The 13289-nt window shown below is 42.8% G+C and overlaps 1 long non-coding RNA gene across 1 annotated transcript in view; it reads right to left on the reverse strand.

Moving 5' to 3' along the window:
• Positions 1–13289, reverse strand: part of LOC138923801 (uncharacterized) — a 32752-nt gene that overhangs the window by 11165 nt on the left and 8298 nt on the right. The window contains exon 2 of the long non-coding RNA XR_011437932.1: positions 11311–11464. This is a non-coding gene — a long non-coding RNA (uncharacterized lncRNA). The remainder of the gene's footprint in view (positions 1–11310; positions 11465–13289) is intronic.

The raw sequence follows: 13289 nt of genomic DNA on the forward strand, positions 1-13289 counted from the left end.
AGCCACATAATGCTCTCTGTGTAGCTCATCCAGGCCATGCAAGGATTGGAGAATCAATCATTTTATGTTTTGCAGATGGGAGAAACTGAGGAAGCATCAGGTTCATGTGCCCTGGTGTGGCTTTCAGAAAGTTGCCTGCCAGCTGCTCTAATTTGGAAGAGCAGCTCTCTTGAGGGTTGGAGAAAAGCCCAGATTTTGTAGCATGGCAAGTTCCAACCTAGCCGGAGAGTTCAGCTACATTTTCAGCTGAGTCCTTCTTGCACCCAATGACCTGTGGTTCTTTGGAGGGTCATGTTGCATCACGCCTTTGCGCATGCTGCCCCTTCTTGCTGAAACACTCTCCTGTTCCTTTCCCATATGGCAAACGCCTACTCATCCATTGCTCACTCATCACCAGAAGCTGTTGGTCCTCCCTTGTGGCTGCACTGTTGGGCCCTACCACAGCACTTGAATACCCGATGACATTTATGTGTTCTCACATATCTGACCATCCCACCATCTCCCACCAAAACATACATGGAGCATCTGGAAGGCTAGATCCTGTTTAATTCATCCTTATGTCCCCAGGATAGGTCATATAGCCAGGTACAGAATAGATACTCATTAAATGCTCGTTGAAAGTATAAGTTGAAGAATCAATGCAGACATGGGTAATGTGAGAAAAAAAGGTGACACCTTCAACTCCATGATGCTCCCTAAGCGAAGTTGTGGGAAGAAACATGAAGGAGGAAGCCCATTCAACTTTCATCCAGCCTTTTCCCAGGGGCTGTGTCTCCTCTAGGTCTAAGGAATGTAAACACTCTTTTCACTGATAAACAACTTCGTCCATTAGAAAAAAGGGGGGGGGGCGGGGAGGAAAACTGACAGTTACTTGGGAGAATGATTTCTGCTGGGCTGCTGGGAACATGTCTGTGGCTGTGATGGGTATTTGGGCAAAGACACTAGAGGGAGGGCTGGGATCACTTAAGGCCTACCCCATTCTGGGGGAGGATTGTTTAAGGCTTTTCTTCCCTTGGGAGGAAGTCACACCCTGGCAGCTGCTGTCATGCTATGCTCCGTTTAGTCTTGAATGAAAAAACCCTGGGCTTTGGCAATATTGCCCCTCTTGCTCCTTCAGTACAAAGGCTGGAAATTGAGCAACAGTTGTACAGTAAGAGGGATTTCCCCTCTAGCCGGTGGGGCGGGTGTCAGCCTCCCCACCAGGGGGCTGGAGTCAGGTCTGGTTAACATATTTACCCAGGCCTCCAGGCAAGGCGGCCCACTGTGAGATGGGGCTGCCCCCAGCCTAACCTGGGCTGTCCTGCTGACTTTCTGCTCCTGGATCTGGTAGATCATGCTATCTCTAAGCAATCTCCCTTCACAAAAGGTTTAGGTATTTGGAGACTGGGAAATTGGGAATGGTTCTTGATGGGAGAGCTCATGAAATGGAGTTGGAGAGACAGTTCTGAATCTTTAAGTAGAGTGAACTTTGCTCACCTCAATGAGGCACAGTGGGACCAAAGAAGAACCAATGGGGATGCAGTTGGGGGTAACATGACGCAGAGAAAGGAATTAACCTTCACAACAGCCTGGTCTGTTGGTGCTGCTTTATATGTACAATTTGATTTAATATATCCAAATACCCTTGAGAACTGTATTACTGTCCACTGTACACATGTGACAAAATGGAGACTAAGGGAGATGAGGCCACATAGCTAGTAGATCTGGGGGTCAGGATGTGAATATGGTGTGTCTGAGTCCAGACCATGAAAGCATAAGAAGCAGAAAAGTCATTAAGAAAATAAAAGAGAGTTGTGCCGAATAGTTTAAAATCAGGTCATTACATTTCTTGAGTGGTTTTTCTCTGCCGGGAATCATTCCTTTTAATTCTTAAAAAACTTCCATTTTGTAGATGAAGAAACTGAGACTTAGAGAGGTCACTTCACTTGTCCAAAGTCAGATGACTAAGGATTTCTGGAGTAAGAACTCAAACTTGGGTCCTCTAGAATTCTAGTAATCGTGGTAAGGCAGAGAGGAGTACACTTCTGCATAAAGGAACAAGAGAAAACTAGAACGAATTTGTAGGCTCTGACGAACCATTAGGAAAATAATGTCCTCCCAAAGACACCAAATTAGGAAGGGCAGAATTCACTTGGTTTCAGAGGATAAGTAAGGGGGAGCAATGGCCAAGGAAAAGGAGCAGAGAACAGATGAAAGTACTTGCCGCTGGAGGTTGACGCCCCTGCAGGTCACAGCACCCTCCCATTCTCCTCTCAGATCTCGGGGTAAGTGCAAGCTCCTCAAACGTCGGGATATTTTAAGCTCTTCTGTGGTAGTTTTAAACATGGACACAAATTCTTTGAACTCATCTCATTGAGTGTGTTTGTGGGTGGTCTACGTCCCCTCTCCTTGAGTTTAGGTGGGCTTATGATTTGCTTATAACCAATTAAATGTAGCAAAAGTGACTTTGCAAGATTTTCAAGACTGGCTCAGAAAAGGCAGCTGCCACCTTGTTTGTTGGGACCCTGGCTTTGGAGCCCCAAATTTCCATGTAGGAAATCTGACTCTCACAGGGCTCAAGCTATGAGGAGGCCTAGGGCATGTGTTCTGGCCAACAGCCCCAAGTGAGGTTCCAACCAACAGGCATCATCAACCACTAGACATGTAAGTGAAGACTTTTCCAGATAGTTCCAGTCTATAGCTTTCAAGTCAACCACACTGTCCCCCTCTTCCCCCCAGTCTTTGTATCTTCCCAGTTCAGGCCCCAGATATCATGGAGCAAAGACAAGCTATGTCCACTGTGCCCTGTCAGAATTCCCAACACATGGAATCCATGAATATAATAAAGTTGTTGTTCTATGCCGCCAAGTTTTGCAGTGGATTGGGGTGCAGCGATAGTAACCAGAACATCACCTCTCTTCATTCATTTTTAGGGGCAGCTCATGTCCTCTTCCTCATCCCCCATGCCAAGCTCTTACTTTTCAATAAACTGTGTGGATATAAGTGGCAACAGTCCTTCAAAGACTACATGGGCTAATCTCATTCTTTGATGAGGGCCCTTTTAGACCGGCAAAGATGAGCCAGCTACTTTACAACCGCCTCTCCTAACCAGGCTCCAGGTCCCACTCCCAGCCCCTTTTCCATCCTTCACTTCTAGCTGACATCTCCTCACCACCTCCCCTGTGCATCCCCATTTGGATGGCAGATACTTTTCAGTCCTTTTGGCCCCCAGGGCGAAAGCTTCCCAGCAACTCTGGAGCCATTTAAGATAGTTCATGCCTTCACTCACCACCACCCTGGGAGCAGCGCTGGGCTTTTTGTGAAAGTGGCTGGTATGAAGCTGCCTTAGCAAGTATCTAGCTGGCTTAGTTTCTACCCTACTGGCATAATTCCGTGGTAGTTAAAATTCTTCAAAGAACTAGATGAGCTCATTCCTCTTCCATTAGTGCCTGGTAGGAGAGCTTTCATTTTCCCAGCACAAAGCTCATTATGGTATCCCAGTGCTAACTCACTATTAGCAACCCTTTCTGCCAGTAAACAGAGAATGAAGTTCAGGATCCAAATAAGACCTTTTTTGCTCTCTTTTCTTTATTGATTGATTTCTGAGTTGACTCTCAAATCTAGCATCTGACCAGCATGGTGTGCCAGTAGAGTTTTGGATCTACATAGATTAATGTCTCATCTACTTACCAGTTAGCACCTTTAGCAAGTTATATAAATCCTCCGAGTCCCAGTTTCCTCATCTGCAAGGTGGAGATACTTCCTACCCAGGAGTACTGTGAAGATGTACTGAGATTACATCAGTAGCCAAGTTGGCCAGAAGTTAAGCAAATTGAAGGATATGGTCTAAGGTCTTGATACTGTTTTTGTTGGGGTTTTTGTTATTGTATGTGGTTATCTTTTGGCAAATCCTATCAGCTCTAACTTCCAAATAGATCAGAAATCTAGCCATTTCTCATCACCCCCACTGCCAATCACCTGGTCTAAGCTATGATCACCTCTGTTTGCATGATTGCAACACTCTCTCCTATCTGGTCTTCTGGTTTCATCCCAGATGCCTTTTGCCCCTCCTCACAGCAGCCAGAACAATCCTGTTCAATCTTGTCATGTCACTCCCAGGCTCCAAACCCTTCTACCGCTTCCCTTCTTACTCAGAGTAAAGTTTCTACAGTGGTCTACGAGTCCATGCAAGATCAGACTCCTATTACCTCTTCCTTCATCTTTTCTCCTCTTTCTCCCTCTCTCCCCTTCTTGCTATTCTTCAAACAGCACACACCCGCCCTAGAGCCTCATGCTTTTTGTTTCTCAGCCAGAGGGCGCAGGACTTGTTCCTTTATTTCTTCAAAACTTGGCCCAAATGCCACCTTCTCATTGAGTTCTTCCCTGACCATCCTATTTAAGAACCCCCCACTGCCTCTTTTCTGCTTTGTTTTTCTACAATCAATCACCATCTACATATAACTGACTTATTTATTTATACTTGTGGTCTATTTCTCTCAACTAGAATATAAGTACATAGAAAGCAGCGATTGTCATCTCTTTTGTTTATTGTCATCTCCAGTACCCAAAATAGTGCCTGGCACATAGTACATCCTCAAATTCAGGGTTGAATTGACCATAGACCACAAAAACAACTTACGTGGCTGCTTGCTAATATTTTATATCGATGAAGATGACTGCATGCATTTACTGCATCATCAATAGTTTTTTAAAAAAACGTTATCACTGTCCTGCCCTGTTCTAGTTTAAGAATGAGCTAATGCTAAAAGCCTTGAGTAAAAATCCAGTTGAAGTCAAAGGGTCAGGAGTAAGACTTAGGTTTTCTGATTGCTGATTCAGAAGACCCCCAAGAACCAATTGTGGACTCTCATGTTCTGGATCAGCTATATACATAACAAAATGAAAATGCAGGGTGGCCCCTTGTTTACAATTTCAATTTAGAATTCCAAGATTGTGACAGCAGAGCATTAAGCCAAGAGTGGGGCCCTTCTGAGCTCAGGCCCCGTGTGACTGCACAGGTTGCACAAGCATGATGCTGGCCTTGCTCATTTTCTACAACTGTATATTTTTTTGCATCCCATGAAAACAAATCTTAGGAGGTTTGTTTTCTTAGTGAACTTTATCCACACTAACATGTCTTTAAATTGTCACAAGGCTGGAAAAGTTGAGGGGGTCCATTCTGCCTGAGATCCCCTGGTACTTAGGCTTCAAAATAGTCCACTTTTGCTTTCTACTGGATTATATGACAACCTCTGTTTTAGAGCAGGAAGATTGAAAGATACCTAAATTGTTGCACCTATCCCTGAATAGGCTACAACCTTACTCTGAAGACAGGGCCAAACGCTGAGGCTGGAAGCGTTTGGGGGCAGGCTACACAGGGATTGCTGCTTCTGATAGAGATCAGGCCATTTCCACTCCATCTTCACTGTTATCCATGGTCTGACCCTCAGGCAATCTTTCATTTATTTATTTTTTAAAAAATTTTTTTGAAGAAGGAGATTGGCCTTGAGCTAACATCTGTTGCCAATCTTCCTATTTTTGCTTGAGGAAGGTTATCCCTGAACTAACATCTGTGCCAATCTTCCTCCATTCTGTATATGGAATGTCCCCATAGCATGGCTTGAGGAGCGGTGTGTAGGTCTGTGCCTGGGATCCGAACCTGTGAACCCTGGGATGCAGAAGTGGAGTATGTGAACTTAACCACTACACCACCGGGGCCAGCCTCCTCAGTAGCAACCTTAATGGTTTGCACTATGGACCAGCCTGAGAGACAGCCTGAAGAGAGAGTGAGAACAAGACTGAGATATAGTCCAGAGTAAGGCAGGGCCCCAGGACTTCAGAGGCCATCAGGCAATTTTAGCTAATGATGGTGATACATGCTAGAATCCACCAAGGAATTGCTGGCTCAGTCAGCTCCCTTCCTTGGGATTTATTTTCTCCATCTTTCAAAGAAGGACCATACTGTTCAGAGGTTATTTTTAATATTAACCAGACTTTAAACATTTTCTTGCATGTTGAGTTTTTTGGAGTCAGGCATTATAAAAAGCACAAGCTACTGGCCCCCTTTATTCACATTTTCCTAAAAACCAAAGGGAAGTCTTTGTGTATTTTCATTACAGGTCCATCTTGACATCTTAGATTTTAAAAATGACCTGTTCTTTGGCTGTGTATATAGTTTGGTTGATCGAGGTTGTCTCTAGGCCCTCCCATGAACATTTTTAAAAAAACAACTTACAAACGTCACAGTTGAGTTGAAGAAAAATGTAAGAGAAATGCACAATTTAAAGCTATCTCTAGATTTTTAGAAAGTTCTAAAGATGAGATGATTTAGCCACAAAGTTTTTAAAAATATTAAGTGAAACGAGCAGAAACATTGGTTCAACATTTCAAATATAATTTATCACTAAACAAACTGATTTGAACCTATGGAGGGCTTTCTTATAAGACTTCAAAGTCTTTTCATGAAGATAACTAAAATAAATATACATTATTTTAAAATTTCTATGTACACTTAAATCTTAAAGTGAGTTGTTTCTTGTGGGTCAGAAGTAACCCATTTGTACGGGAGGACATGTGACCATTCATTTTACATTTATTTACAAGGGTAAATTTTGCTTCACTTCCATTTTTGCTTTAATAGGGGCTGTTAACAGCTCAAGGTGATTTGGCTTGTAGTGATTCCTTAAACATGTCCATTAAACTGTGGGCATCAGTTAAATAGGAAGTGAAACATCACAAGGTACTAGACTCTGGTATAGACAGAAGAATTCAGCCAAACACATTTGGAATCATAAGTTTCTCCCTCTTTACATAAATATTCTTGGAATTTAACTTTCTCTCTGGTTCTACACCAGAGTCGTACAAGGAGGACCAACTTTCATTTTGACCATTTGGATCCAGATTTTGTTTAGGGAACAAGAAAGCCTGCTCTAGAAATAAGAGACCGGGGCATGAATCACCTTGTTTCTGTGCAACCTTAACAAAACGGCTGCATTCTTAGGGATGGCTAGCAGAGCACAAGGAATTCTTTCCCCTGCAGAAAGATCCACAAGGAAAACTGAGTTGCGAGGAAGCTGAGTGGGGTTATCTTAATGGCAGTCGGCCTGGTTCATCTATCTGCACCAGGGGAGATATCCTTGCAAGCCTGTGAGCCAAGGACCAGCTTCTGTCCGCTCATTCCTGCTCATCTTGGGATTCTCCTTTTCTAAGCCCCCTCCTCTCCTTTAGATCGTCACATTCACACTCTTTCCTTAGACACGTTAATGCCCTCTTCACCAGGTTACCTCACGCAGCCTCTCAATCTCTTTGAGTGGATTTTATATTGCTAATCAGATCATTTATGACTCCCATAGACTTGAGGGCTCAGCAAGTCACTTGGATTCCCTGTTTCCAAGTTCAAGTGAGGGTTGCAGACAGAGGGTACCACTTCTGTGCCCCACATATGTCTTACAGGGTTTTTTCTTGAAGAAGATTAGCTCTGAGCTAACATCCATTGCCAATCTTCCCCCTTTTGCTGAGGACAATCAGCCCTGAGCTAACATCTGTGCCCATCTTCCTCTATTTTGTATGTGGGACGCCTACTACAGCATGGCTTGATAAGCAGTGCGTAGGTCCGTGCCTGGGATCCAAACCAGTGAACCCCCGGCCTCTGAAGCAGAGCATGCAAACTTAACTGTTACACCACTGGCCAGCCCCTGTCTGACAGGGGTTTTAAAGCATTCATACCTGGATTGTGCTAAATTCTGGGCTAGACCCCTATATAGCGATTGATTCTAATTGATAGGAATTTTAGGTTGAATCATAGGAAATTGCCAATATCCAAGCATTTTTGTTTTTACAAGTATGAAAATTTCCTGTGGTTCTACCTAAAACTGCAAAATGGTTTCAGACATCAATGAAGAGATATTGAAAGAGTCTTGTTTTGTCTTTTCACTATGTTTCATGTCCCCTAACTTCTTTTCTTGTACCCTCTATACTTATACTAAGACCACGCACACACACACACATACTCACAACAGGACTTATTCTTCCTCTTCTGGGACCTTAGAGAGTTAAGAAAACCAGATGACAATGAGGGAATGCATTTATGTGGATGAAAGGCAGCTCTACTCACAATACTCCTGTCCTTCCTTCAGGGATATCCAGCCCTCCTTGCCTCCTCACCCCAGCTCTGCTTGAAATAATTTATTAGCTTGAAAGCAATGAAGGCTTGGGGGCAGGCTGCTTGTGTATGGAACTAGACCCAGCTTTGCATCACAAATTACAAAGATCTGGATTCTGCATTTGGCCTGATTCTTTCTTGGTGTATGACCTTCAGCAATTTACTTACCCACGGTGTATTTCAGTTTTCTCATCTGTAAAATAGGGACAATAATATCTACTTTAGAGTTGAAGCAGGCCAAATAAGAGAATGTATGTGATGTATCTAAAATTGGTGCTCCAAACTTATGTAAGACCAATAAGATTAAATTTCCTATCCCCTGGAGCTTCCAGTCTCCGTGCCTACCACACATGGCTCAGAAACCAAAGAGCCGCTTTACTTGAAGTGACATGTGGCCTGGGACACTGGGTGTCTCAGTAGTAACCAGTCAGCCCGGTGAGTCATGGCTAGCTGGGTCTCTGCTGCTTTGGGAAAGATAACTTGCAGCTGGGGAGGCACAGAAGTGGTTTTGTGGCGTCAATGACATTTGGGCTGGTCCCTAAGGATGGTTAGGATTTAGACATCCTCTCTAGGCTAGCACGGTCTCATTAAACTTTCTGCAGTGATGGAAATGTGCTATCATCTGCACTGTCTAAGACATGGGGCTACTGAGCTGCGGAAATGTGGCTAGTCTGATTGAGGAGAGAATTTTAAATTTAATTTCAATTAATTTAAACAGCCACATGTGGCCAGCGGCTATGGTATTGGACAGCACAGGACTTGGTAGAGGAAACAGCAAAAGTGAAGTGAGAAAAGCAGAAGATCATGAGAGCAGGCGCGGGGTACAGCACATGTTTCAGCTTGACTGAAGCCCAGGCTGTGTGAGGACGCTAGTGGTACAGGCCACTGGACAGGGACATGTGGCACACGGACCGCCAATGCAGAGTTTGAATGTTCTTTTCTAAGCTACAGGAGCTAGTGAAGGTTTGTGAGTGAAAGAAGGACAGCATGTTGCTCTAATTCATAGCGATTAATCTAGCAGGAGGTAGGGGCGTGAGTCTCTCTAATTTAACCAAATAGAAGCTGGAAATGGAAACACTTGGTTGGGAGTGTTACAGCAAAAACCCACGCCAAGGTCTTACTGAGTGCTGGGTGCTGTGCAAACAGCTCTGCCTGGGTCATTTCATGTCATCCTGAGGCAGGTACTACCAAGTGATCCACTTTATAGACAATGGAATGGGGCTTACCATAGGTTAAGTTACATGTCCTCAAGTAAATACAGGAAGAAAAATTTGAACCCAGGTCTGTTGGATTCCAAAGCCCCTGAAAGAATGTGTTTAACTCCATTCTACCTCTGCTTTAGATCTCCCGGGGAGTAATAAGGGAAGTCAATCTTCCCTGGCAGTGTGATGAGATAGATGACGCAGAACCAATGCCATAGGTCAGGACTTGACATTAAGGGGACTGGGTGTGGCTTTTTCTCATGACTTGAGACAGGAAACTCTTTTTTTTCTGCAGGCACTTCTGAATGGGACTCCCAGTTTTGTTGCCAGACCTGATCTCTCTCATCTTCCTACTGCCTTGGTGAAAGCCCCAATTAGGCCATTGCTGAGCCCATTAGCTTGCTTATTTGTGGGCCAGAGAGTTATTATCTGCATTTGGGGAACTCTCCAGAAGAGTTGAAGACTTATTTCCTTCCTGAGATCTCTTCAATTTGCAGGCAATTACCTGATTGCTTTTTAAATTTCTTTTACAATCTTCCTTTAAGCGGCAGCTCAATGCGGTGTTAAAAACAACAATATGAGAACCAGGCTGCCTGGGTTTGAACCCTGGTTTATAGTCTGACGTTGAGCAAGTTACTGACAATACTACCTACCTCATGGCCTAGTTTTAAGGATTTCGTGACTAAAGGTAACTAACATGCTTAGAATTGTGCAAGTTATTTACTACACATGGTTTACAAGCATTATTATTTGCCAAAAACATGGTGGGGATGGGGGCAGGGGTGCCCCAGGGTGGCCAGGAGGAGGAAGAAGCAACTTTCAAAAGTTCATTCTGAAGTATTTGGGTGTGAATCAAAAGGAATTGGTCAGAGAAATAATGGAATGGAAGGCCAGTTTTTCTGAGTTAAGTTCAGATTCACCCTAATAAGGAAGCCATACAAATGTAAACACACGCAGAGAAGTTAGGATGGGAGGGAAGAGAAAAGGCAACCTTGACAGGTACTGGAAAGAAGAGTTTCTACATGCGTGGGAGCAAACTCTTTGCACGTTCGGGCAGATGACCCGGGTTTAACCACAGTCTGGGTCGCCGCGGTCGCTTCTTAAACTGCGGCGTCCCGGGCTGCGCGCGTCGGACGGTCTCCGTGCTGCCACCTACAGGCCTTTCGGGGCAGCCAGGCGTTAGGTCTGCACAGGACGGATAGCTCCACACCAGCGGTTAGCTCCCCTCCCTTACAGGATTTAAACGCTTCTGCCCCAACAGACACAACAGTTCCAAAACACATTTCTAAGCGTTATTTATAAGAGGGGGAAAATGAAAAAAAAAGCAAAGCTCCTCACACAGAAATGTAGAAATGTCACATTGACATAGCTCCATGTGCCAGGCACTGAGTTATTGCATTTAGTCCACATAAAAGATAACATCAGTGTTCTTATCCCATTTCAAAGTAGGTTAAGAAATCCTACACACAATTGTGTAGAAGCTGTGCCACTCACATACCTAAGTCCATGTATGTCATAACACAGTACCCAACAAATTATTTTTCCATCTTTCCCAAGTACATACAGAAGTGCACACGATTGAGTTGATCAAACAGGATTAACAGTCACAAAGAGCTCCTGTTTGCACATGGCAAATGCTGCTGACCTTGAGCTATTGCTTTGAAAATCTGGACTCCTCAAATAAAGATGCTATCACAGAGATTTTCGCTTATATAAGTCAGTCAGGTCTTTATTACCAGGGCCTAAATCTTTGTCCACTGGTAAATTAAATTATTTCTATTCATTCAAGCCAGCCTGATGAATTAATGTTGTAGACTAAACTACAAAACAAAGTGCCCTGTCTTGCTTTTACCGCTCAAACTCTTCATTAATTAATCACCATTTGGGCTACATGTATGTTACACAGGTCATGTTTGAATTGACCATCCTATGGTACTGACAGCGCTTCTCAAACTTTACTGTACATACCATTCATCCGGCGACCTTGTTTAAGTGCAGATTCTGACTCAGTGAGTTTGGGATGAGGTCTGAGATTCTGCATTTCTAACAAGCTCCTGGGTGATGAAGATGCTGCTGGACCACCGCACTTTGAGTTTCAAGGAATCTGAAGATCTTGAAGTTCCTTTGAATCATCAAAACAACATTTTAATTGCTTGCTTATCAATTATATTTTATTGTTTCCTAATGCTTTGAGAATCAGTAAACTATATATTCCATCTAGAATACTTTACCAACTAGAACATTGAATTTACTGGAATATTCTATTCCTTCACCCAGGCTGGATTATAAAGTATTAATCTTTAGAAACTCTGTGACCTGGAGGAATTTTGCCTTCAATCAGAGGGCACCACAGAATTATTTTCCAAACTCTAAGGGAGAGTAATGATGATACTAACTTAAGAAAAACTTGTCAAAATTAATCTTTCCACTTTTTCAGATTTTTCATGCTGACTCTTTTGCCATCTAAGGAATTGACCACATGGAAGAATAGAGCAGTAGAGCTAGTGACACACTGTAAGACCAAGAAGCACCTTCTCATATCACTCAGATCTGGGAGTTCATTTATGGTTATGCTTATCAGAGTCTCCAGATGTTGAAGAGCAAAAAGTAACACTTTCGCATGAGATACAGAGCAAACACCTACTATGATGCCCAAAGGACAAGCTATTTATAGCAGTAAAGAATAAAGTGACCCATAAATAGACTGCCATTTGCTTGTTTGTTTCGTCTGGGGTCCATTTAATGGCATCTGTTAGTACTACAATAGCTAATGCCCTGCAATTATTTCCATCATAAACCCCGCTGGGGATGAGAAATGCAATGGAACTAGATCCTCCGTTTTGAATTGATTTTTTCCCCACATCAATTAAAATATTCAGTAAAGGTGTTGAGTTCTCCCCAAATCCTTCCTATTTACATAAATGAAATATATACATTTAAATGGTTAAATGTAAATGACTGCTTTATATGTTTTAGAGAATATAATGTCTCAAATTGGAATAGTGGAAATTATGACAACTTTAATGAGAAAAAAATAGAAGAAAGTATGGTAACTTCAATGGGAACAAAGTACCTTTATGCACATGGTAGTTTTTCAGTAAATGTGGATTTACTGCCTTGAATGGCCTTAAGAATGATTTCTAGGTTTGCATAGTAAAGACTGACATGGACCATGAAGATGAGAGTAGGCTCAGAGCAGGGAAACAGGCTGCTGATGGCTATGTCCTGTGATCTGAGGGGTCTGGCAAGGCCAGTCTTTCTTTTCTCCTTTGCTGTAGTACATAGATATTGTTATATTAACCCTGTGTATTATTATTGTCAATAATATCTGTGTTGGCTAACATTTATTCAGGGCCAACCATGTGGCAGGCTTCAAGCAGAGAAGAAAAGGTACTTTCCCCTTAGCTGAAGTTTGAAAAATCCAGAAGACCCGGGGTGGTCAAAGGGATGAGAGATTACAATGGGTCTAGCTTGGACCACATGATCTCCTGTTTGTGTAAAGTGTGTGAAGCAATAGGGGTTATAATTATTGGCAGGCTTTAGTAAAAACATATTTTGAGGTATATTTCCTAAAGAAGGTGCTTGCCCTTCTGGAAAAAATTCATGTCTACTACAGCTTTGAGCAAGTTACTTAATTTATTTGAACCTCAGTTGAAGAGTTTGTATAGTGAGGAGTAGAATTAGATGCTTTCCGAGGGTGCTTTCAAATCTAAAATCTCTGTTTTTCAGTTACTTTGTTTATGCGGCACTTTATAAATTGATTTCACATCCAGCCCTGACAAACAGGCAGAAGTGACGCTATTTCAGCTTCTTATTAGAAGGGGAAACTGAGCCTCACAAAGTTAATGAATTTGCCCCAAGTCATTAGATTGTCAAGTGGCAGAACTAGGACTAGATATTAAGTCATTGGATTCGTTTCAAAGAATTCCCTCTGAATGTTTCCCACA

Source organism: Equus caballus, chromosome 4, assembly GCF_041296265.1.
Source record: "Equus caballus isolate H_3958 breed thoroughbred chromosome 4, TB-T2T, whole genome shotgun sequence".
Classification (NCBI taxonomy): domain Eukaryota; kingdom Metazoa; phylum Chordata; class Mammalia; order Perissodactyla; family Equidae; genus Equus; species Equus caballus.